The sequence below is a fragment of the Limulus polyphemus genome, unplaced genomic scaffold (assembly GCF_000517525.1).
Source record: "Limulus polyphemus unplaced genomic scaffold, Limulus_polyphemus-2.1.2 Scaffold149, whole genome shotgun sequence".
Classification (NCBI taxonomy): domain Eukaryota; kingdom Metazoa; phylum Arthropoda; class Merostomata; order Xiphosura; family Limulidae; genus Limulus; species Limulus polyphemus.
Window position 1 is genome coordinate 169,436 of NW_013665759.1, and position 10,104 is coordinate 179,539.

Below are 10,104 nucleotides of genomic sequence, written 5' to 3' on the forward strand. Positions count from 1 at the left end.
ATCCTTTTACCTGCTGACACTACTCCCGTCACAGTTAATCCCTATTGTCTTTGTAACGATATATAAACCTTGGTTTGCTTAGTACTGATCATACCCGAAAGAGACAGACCAATGTTCTGTCGAAAAATGTAGTATGTTCCACTACCAATAAAGCTTTTCCTTATTATTATTAATCGTTGTTTGCCTACCTATCATCACATTATACTTACACAAGTGTAGATTAGGTCCCAGTCCTTATAACTTTAGAAAACCTTTTTCTCTTAATTATGACTCAAATAGCTCAGATAAGTGTTTACACTGAAACGTAGCCAAGTGAGCATAAGCTTTGTGGAATGGCCATTGTGGTTTGTAAAACTTTAATCTAAGGCGGGGTTATTAAAGGATAACTCCACCAAAAAACAAAAAAACAAAAAAAAACAAATCCTAAATATACCCAAATAAAGATATATATTATTTTCTAATTATATGAGGGTAAATTATGGCAGCTTTCAACTGTCACGTAGGCACTTGAAGGAAAACATTGTTTATAATGAACTTTAAAACGAACACCGCAGACAACATTCATACCTAAAATAACAAATATTTTCCATTATCTTATGCCTAAACCAGAGAAGTTTTTAATAAACGTTCTGCATAAATTATATTCGGTTATTTTAGAACAAAACCAATAAGGTTCGATTCCCCCGCGGTGCTGTGTCCAACGCGGGAAATTGAACCCCGGATTTTAGCGTTGTAAGTCCGTAGACTTTCTGCTGTCTCATCGAGGGAAAAATTATGTTCGAGAAAAGTCACCTCCAACTCAGCTTTTTTATACCAAAAAAAAAAGAAAAAAGAAGAAAATATCTGTTTATTACAAAACGATTCCTATTGTTAGTTTTTATATCCCTATCAATTAATTAATCATCTCACAGTTTTCTAGACAATTGTCAAAAGTGAGTGAAAATATTTTTTGTAGTTTTTGTATCGTTTCTCTGTTATCCATCTTCTCCTTTTCTTTTTTTTTTTGTAATGTTGGTTGCGGTATCCCTTTGCCGCCTAATCACGTGGAGAAGGTAGCGCTACCTAACTTGATGCCTATCACGCCATTTTGTTAGCTGTCGTCCTCGTGTGACTTGTTTGTGTGTTCGTCTCGTCGTTGCTTAGGTATGTAAATTTCTTTATATTTTCATTTATTATTTGAACTCGAAGTAAACAACACTAACTTGCAATTAAAGTTGGTACTCGCGTGTCTTTTATGTTCTACGAATGCTAAGAAAGTATTGTGGTGCTCAGTCTGTCAAGATGTTTCGTTCTGCAATTTCCAGTGTCACTGACAGTAATGTGTAATAACATTCTTCAATTTCTTGTAAACATTCACTGCGTGCTTGTTAGGCCTATATCGTGAAATATCATGAGTTAGGCTTAAGTTAATATTCCTATGAAAAAAGCAGCTTTGGTCTTAAGTTGGGCTAGAAACCAAGACTGACAAGAACTGTTCATAGACAGTTCTTGGGTTCTAGTTCTTAGTAGTACTAGTACTACTAACAGTATTATATTAATAGTGAAGAGGACCGTCCTTGTAATTTAACTTGTATTTTTAAGTTATTTTGCATTTCATAAGCGGCAATGATTAGAAGTTGAAAGTAAACTAACGAGTAGTATGAACCAAAATTATTTGGTCAAACTCAAACTATATTACTACTAATACCAGTAAAATAATCATCATCCACTACTTCTTGTTCTTCATAATAGTAATAACTTTTTGTATTGGTAGTATTGCAGTTATTTAGTGTTTTTAGAAACTTCAGACTTAGTGAAAATAATTGAAATATAGCATGCAGGTTTGGTATATTATGTAACTTCTACTTTCAGTATTAATATTATAATTTTAATAAAATGTACTACATTATTAATATGAGTAAAAATATACAAATAGAAAACCTTGTAGTAGTAGTACTAGCAGTACTACTGTTTACCTTGATAGGCTTTTGGTTTTTGGAAAAGTTTTCTGCATAATGTATGGGTCATGGAGTCAAATAGTATTTTTACATGCAGTACTAAAAATCCCAAGCAGGAGAAGTATCAAATATTTACGATGCATTCATGTATTTCATGGCTGTAAAATTTATCTTCCCCCTTCCTCTTTTGGACACAACATAAAAGCTTCCATCCCTTTGTCCCTTTTTGGTGTAATTTAAAACATTTGCATTTTAATACTTCAACTTCAATTTTACAATCATGGATGTGACTGGTATAAATTCATCTCTAAAGATATTGAATGTTGATATTTTACAGTATATTTATTTGAGGGATTAAAAGTTATTATGCAAAACTGAATTCTAGTCCAAAGTGTATAAAATATGAAAACTTCTTTGGTGTATGAAAAAGGAACAAAACAAACAAACTGCAGATTACAAAATTGTTTGAATGCTTCATAATAAAATTTAGATATTTATGCTAGAATGCATGTGTGAATGTTCTCTTTAGCTTTATAAATTGATAACATTCCAACATCAGGATAGTAGCATTGTCTATGTGTGTTATCCCTTTACTGTTGAATAAGCTCTATCTAATTTTGAAATTACAGGCTTATTAATTTTAGTTGTTAGCTTTATTCTAACCACTTTTAATTTTTGTAGTTGCCTTGTTTTTCTGTATGTAGACATATCTGCCATTATATATGTATAGCTCGGCCTTTTTCTTTCTCACATGTAATAATAAATCACACTTTTGTGCATTAAATAGGTTATCTACTTAACCACTAAGCAGCAGGAAGATTCCTTAATTAACTACCTTGTCATCGCTTCTGGCTGAAAATTCTTTGTTTTAGTCAAACTATATTTTTTTCTTACTTCCCCAGAATTTATCTAAAAGGTTTTCAGAAATGTGGATTGTTGTGGCTTAGTTACCTAAATGAGTTGGGGGGCTATCACACACATTTTCTGTTTTTTTTACGTAATTAAATGTCCTTGTATTTAATCTTCTTTCTTTTAACAATGTGCATTTATTTCTACATGCTCTTTTATTTTTATTCTGTTTTCTCACACATCAATGTCATAGTTAACATGAATGATCTCATGTTTCAGTCATATCTTCCCTTACTCTTCTAAAGCATAATGTTAGTATATGTAATTAATATTTCTTCATAGCTCATATCTTTAAGGGTAGTATTAATTTGGTTCCTTCTCTTTGCACATTCTCAATTATTTCAACATAGTTTGTATGAGATGAGTAAATGCTTGTAGCATACTATAGATTGGATCTGAGCTGAACCATAGGTTAATTTAAAATTTTGTTCATCCAGGTATATTTTTAGAATTTCAGTCATCATTAACATTGGCTATTTAATATCTTTGTTGTACACTTTTTTTCATAAGACTTGCAAGTCCTACAGGAGTCGATTCTATGCTTCAGTAAATACCAAAAAAATGTCATCAAAAAAATGTGAACACCAAGTTTTTATTCATATGGGAATGACTTGTGGTTAGTTCTGTTCAGGCTACAAAAACTGATGGGAAATATGTCAGTTTTACAGAGAAGCCATGAACCTGTAAAAGCCAGGGAATTTAAAAAAGGTATGAAAAATTCAGAAAATTGAAATATTATTCAAAACCTGGAAAAGCCAGAGAAACTTGAGGGACCACTTTTTTTTTTAAATCTCAGATATTATGTGGGCACACAAACCATGCTGTTTATCTGTGTCAGTTATTGGTAAGTTTATCATAATTTAACTATTTAGTTGTAACCCTAGTTTTGATATGAAATATCCCAATTTTGGTTATCCTTGCTAGATATAAGTATAAATCTTTCGTAACACTTTATAAGACTTTGATGTGATATTTTTAGTGGAAGTGATCCTTGTTTTGAGTATGTCTTGTACTTTCTGGGCAAAATGTACCTTTAACACAGTAGAGTCATTAGTATACATTTGTTAGCGATATATTTTAGCAAGATTTTCTGGGAGTTATTTTTTATGTATAAGGCATTGTCATTAGGTTCTTGCAGATTTGGAAATGATCTTGAAATGCAATGTAGAGTGAACGTACTTAAATCACTGCATTATTTGTAGACTTACAATTTAAAAGTTATAGCATGAAAACTATAACAAGCACAAAATGCTTACAAGGTTGGTCCCAGGGGTCGAGCTCATGCTGAAAGAGTTAATCCTCTAACATTGGGTAGGGTGAGATATCAGTCATTTTGATAGAACTTGGAAATCATGGTGTTTTACCTACTAAAACTTCAAATTTATTAGGTATTTCTTCTTAAGTTTTCACAAGCTTTTAGTAAACATTACAAGGCTGTTGGCATGAATAAAATCAATTTTTAACAAAGTATTTTTAGTAAAATCTTTACTCAGTCAATGTGAGTGCAGGATGATTTTCATGCTAAGAATAAAAATAATTCCTTTCATCTTATGATGTTCATACTTCATTTGATAATCTCTAAATCTCCTAAATGATTTTCAATGGTTATAAGTTAAACTTTAGCCAAATCATCAATATACTGTGAAATAAAATTTTGAAAATTATTTAAAAAGAATATATCGTTTTCTTCTTTCAATACTTATTGAAGTTGTTGTTCATGATTTCAGCTGTTTACCTTTTCTCATATAATTTATTTTTGGTTCTATAATTTTATTGCCTGACTTGTACAATGTACAGCTTGTTCATTCCTGAAAAGCAACACATCACACTTTGAAGAAAATAGTTGATTGCCATACACTCATCTGCTGCATGCGTGAAATCTTGCACTCATCACCTGGTGAGCTAAGCCTTGTTAAACTTTTTTGTAACTTCTTTCACACAAAAAAATTTGTACACCTTTCAAATATGCATCTTAGAATAGTACATAAATTACTAAAATAGAATGTCCAAAAGCAACTGTAATTTAACTGTCTTTTTAAGCTATGCTTAGGCTAAAGCGACTGTAACATACAATGAGTATAAACTTTGCTTACTAACACGTCACACAATCAAGATCTTTAGTCTAACACTTATTGCCACCAATATCAAAAGGAGCATTGGAAACTTCAAATTGAAAATAAGCTCTTTTTATTGGTTATAAAAATGTATGAAGATTATGTGTTTTTGAAAACTGTCCTGAAATGTAAAGATATTGGGATTGGCTTCTTTTATGGCTTGGGAAATGTATTGACACCTCACTAAACAGAGAAGTTAGGATATTAACTGTAAATGGACCTTGAAATTATTTATAGATTGTGTTTACATAACTTAGGCAGTGCAGATGCCTTGATATTGAAGTTATACAAGTTAAAAGAGAATTAGAGCACACATTGCGTGACACAGGGAAAGGAAGATTGAAAATTTAGATATTTTCTTTTGAAATTAATTCATTTATATAATATGAAAAATTAAATTATAAACTATGATGCTAATTATATTGACATGTATTAATTATAAAATTGTTTGATTAAATTTTGAATGTAACCTTGTGAAACTGTAAAATGTCATGATGTGCACAGACTCATATTTAAAGAGTTTATTATTAAGTTTATTTTATTCATATAAAGCAGACAAATAAATAAACTTGTTATTCATTGTGCACTGTGTACTAGGTATAAATTATCTTGACCAAGAATACTGTTAGCAAAATGATGTTACCTAACCAGACAAAGGTAGTGGTGATGCCATTTGGAAAGGTGTGGTTCTAGGTCACCAATATATCTGTCAGTTTTTGCAGTGTTTCTTATGATTTATAGTTGGAAGCAGTGACTGCTTAAATTAGAAAAATAGTGTCAAAAGACATATGTTCATGAATAATTTTGAATATGCAAATCAGCAAGTCACTTGACAGCCAGACCCAAAATAAAGTTGTGACAGAACGAAATGTATCAAAATTATTACACTCAGATAATAAAGATATGTTCAGCAGAGTTGGGCGATCAGTGGTACTTGCTGATCGACTGACAGCCTCAATAATCAACTACATTAATTTATAAGCAGTGTTCCTCAAACCATGGTACATACAAAAAAAAGTAGAAGTTGCTTTCCCTATAGTCAGCAGTTCAAAATTAGTGACACTGGCAGATAACATCAGTAGTTTTGCCACAAAAAGAAGGACAAGATAGCAAGTTTGGTGGCAACGGGAACTGATCCAGAGATCTTTGAATCAAGAGCCTCCCCCCCCCCTTTATATTACCAAAGCTGAACAAAATTGAAGTTAAAAGTAAAAAAAAAACTTGTAAGGATAAAGTTGAGCATAGCATAGATATTTCATTATATAACTTTGTGCTTAATAACAAACATAATATCAATATTTCGCTATTTTTAGATGGTTGGAATATTAAAAAACAGTAATAATTGGAAATACTGATTTTGATTAGTTGATTCTTTCCATGACAGTCAGTTTAATCATAATTTTAATTAATTTATTGTTGGACTAATTGTAATATCTAACATAGAATAATAGTCATAATGTCGATTGATTTGTTTATAAAGGGTTTTTTCATCATTCTTATTGGCATTGAAAAGCAAAAGAATATAGATCAACTTGGAATAACAGAACCATCCAGAATAAAAGATCTGTAACAAATGGTACTTCCATCTATGGTAAGAAAAGTGTAACATCTTGTAACATGGGAGAATCCATGAATACAAAGGTCAGTGGCAAAAGCTGTTCATCTGCCCTATGCAACAGTATGCAACATATTCAAGATTATTCTCTATCTGGGAACAAGGCCAATTGGGAATTGGTATATCAAGATTAGGCTTCTAGTCATACCTCAAGCAGCTGATCAATGAAATGCATATTCATATTATTCCATGCAAAGATATACCAGTCAAGTCTCTGAATTCAGTGTCTTTGGAATTTTTTGTGTGGTCAGTCTGTTCAAATGGGGAGTTTCAATCCATCATCCTTGTATTTTAGATGGTTTATGGAAAGCCAGCAGGGAGTGATTTGCTCTGGTCATGACAGCCTTATGACAGAATCATTTGCATTGGAATGCAAGGCTATTGTTACTATGCACGGTTATTAGATAAAGCATTTCTGAATGTGGTGACATGGACTGTAACAACATGGTATGGTTCCAAAATCATTCAAATATAATGTACTTTAGTGATTTTCCTTGTTCAAATTTGGAGCCAAATATCAACTAGTTGCATCAAATGCCTTGATTGCTTTAGCCATAAGTATATTGCAGTGAGGGGACTGAGTAAATAAGAATAAGTTAATAACATTGTAAATACTTTATGGCTAAATGGACCTTCTTACATTTGGTTGTCTGAAATACTGGCTTACTTAGTCCTATTTAGATGTTCTACTGCTTATCTGTAGGAAGGTGTCTGAGACACTGATAAATAACTCATTAAAGCATTTGTAAATATGTCAGAAATGAAAAAAAATAATTAAAGCTATAAGTAAATCAAAAAATAAAATATTGAAAAACTGCCATCAGTGTGTGTTTATTTAACAAAATTAGTGTTATTTTTGAATATTCCCAATTGGACTATTTAATGCATCAAATGTCTTGATTCAAAAGGACTCGGACACAGGTATGAAAACCCCTTTATTCAACCCTCTGTGTAATGAAAACTTTCTGATCAACAGTAAAAAGAATTTGAAATGCTAAGACAAAAAGTACTTTTAATATTTTTCAAAAGTTTGTATTAAGTTTTGTGCAATTTGGTTAAGTATTTCAACTATGTGAAGGAAATAATTGGGGGATATTAGAAAGTGTTGGGTAAGCAAAGAAACTTCATTGGCACTGCTCAGTTTGAAAATGCACGAAAAAGTACTGCAATATGCACATAGGCATGAAAATCCTGCTAAGGGTACAAATCATAACTAACCCTATGGGCAATGACAGGGATCAAAGTGTTTAACCATGACATTTTACAGCATGCCATTTAACATGGTATTTTGTATTTGATATCAGAGTCATGAAATTCATTTTACTCTACATTGCTGATTTAGTGAGAGTTCATGGGAAAGGAGAGCAAGTATCAGATATAGTATACAGGAATAATGAGAAAACTGTAGATATGCATTATGGATGTTCTAGAGGCTGTACAAAGACAATATGCAAACTATATGATGGATAAAAGAAACTTTATTCTTCACATGAACAACAATCATCTTGTACTCCAATTGTCAGTCTGAGTCAGCCTGACCTTGTCAATTCACAGACATATCTTGAGTATACAAATACCTTTGTAACTCATCTGATTTTATGTTTACAACAGACTTGTGCATTTGAAAAAAACCCATTTCTTGTTGATACACTTAGTAAATTTGGAATTATAATCAATATTCCTTCTCCAACAGGGGGTTGGTCCAGTTGTTCCGGTTTCTCGTTCTTCCAATCGCAGTCGAGTTCTTAATCTGAGGCATTTCAGAGAATTACAGCATCAGTGGGTCGGGGCTAGTGGGAGGCAGGCTTTTCCATTTTTCCATGAGTTGTACAGGTTATTTCAGAGGGTCGGGCACTTCACTTTCATTCCTCTCCCCTGTTGTCTCCTCATCATGTTGCTTCCCCCACACCGAGGGATCCTGTTTTTTCACAAGTGTCTACGGGAGGTAGTTTGTGACTTACTTCGGAAAGAGGCCATAGAACTTGGTGAATCTACTCAGCAGGGGTTTTACTCCCATCCGTTTGTTGTGCCCAAAAAGACAGGAGATTGGTGACCAGTTATAAGTATATCATTCCTGAATCATTTCCTCATCATAACCATATTCACAATATTGTCTTACTTAACCCTTAGACGGGTTTTCACTCCCAGTTTGTGGATGATGAAGGTTGACATGTCGGATGCCTATCTACACATTCCCATCTCCTAGGCATCCTGACATTTCCTCTGTTTTATTGATCAGGGGCGTGTTTATCAGTTTTTGTACTCCATTTTGCCTGGCCTCAGCTCCTTATGCCTTCTGCTGGGTACTTGGATTGTTCACTCAACTGCTTCATGCCATAGGCCTTTGTTTCCAACATTACCTGGATGACTGGTTACTTTTGGCTACCTCTTGGGTGAATCTACTGTTCATACTCAGTTTTTTGTTTGAAAGGCTGCCAGAATGGGCTGGCTCATCAAGGTGGAGAAGTTTTATTTTTTTCACAACACATGCAATATCTTATTCATCTGGGTGTGTGTATCAATTCTCTCATCAGTCTGTCGGCCTCTCCCTCTCCTACTACATGAGAGACCCTGTCTCTTTTGAGGATGTGGGCTTTTGATGAAGTCCTCATTCCCCTGAATCACACCTACATGTGTCACCTTAAGTGGATGTTACTTGACCAATGGAGCCTTATTTGGATCCCTCAGATGCTCCTATTACCCTGCCTCTGCACCTACAGGCTGACTTCGCTTGGTGGTTGGATCAAACCAATACTACCATCAGTTTCTTCACCTCCTCGACTGGATTGTCATCTTATTACAGATGCTTCTCTTTTGGGTTAGGGTGCATATCTCAACATTCAAGAGATTTCAGGTTATTGGACACTGGCCAAATTGTCCCTACATATCGATGTCTTGGAGTTGCTGGCAGTTCATCGTGCTCTGCTTCACTTCTTGTCAAATGTTCTGGGGCATTTGGTGATGGTCCACTCCGAAAATTCCACAGTACTCTTGAATCACCAGGCAAGGGGGTACCCAGTCATGAGATCTTTGTTTCAAAATGTTGAATCTCCTCTACTGGGCCCACAATCATCACATAAAGATTGATAACATGTCATATTCTAGGTGCTCTGAATCTGATCGTGAACCAGTTATCTTGGCCTGACAAGATTCTCCCAACAGAGTGGTCATTAGATCCGCAGGTGTTTCAGGAGTTGTATGCTTGTTGGGGTATTCCAAATGCTTATGCTTTTGCCACTCATGTCAATTTACAACTTTCCCATTTTTGATCTCCCATTCTTCATCCTTTGGCAGAAGCTGTTGGTGCTCTCAATCAAAACTGGAATGGATATTACTTGTATTCTTCCATATTCTTCTTCCCCTTTCATTGATTCAGACCACTTCGTTTTGACCTTCTCACACATGGTTTCCACTTTGCACAGGCTTTTGGTTTCACCCCCCCTTCCTTTGCTGTTGTCTTTCATGCACCTTTTTCAACCTCAGTCAATTGTGAGTCATCCTTTCATTCCAACCCTCCGGCTTCAAGTGT

General features: G+C 33.9%; 1 protein-coding gene across 2 annotated transcripts in view; it reads left to right on the top strand.

Annotated features, from left to right (window-relative positions):
- Window positions 1-1,058: 1,058 nt before the first annotated feature.
- LOC106475719 (CUGBP Elav-like family member 2) overlaps window positions 1,059-10,104 on the top strand; it is a 446,359-nt gene continuing 437,313 nt past the window's right edge. For both annotated transcript variants that reach the window (XM_022380881.1, XM_022380892.1), the window contains exon 1: window positions 1,059-1,143. The gene's annotated coding sequence lies outside the window, so the exon portion shown is untranslated. The remainder of the gene's footprint in view (window positions 1,144-10,104) is intronic.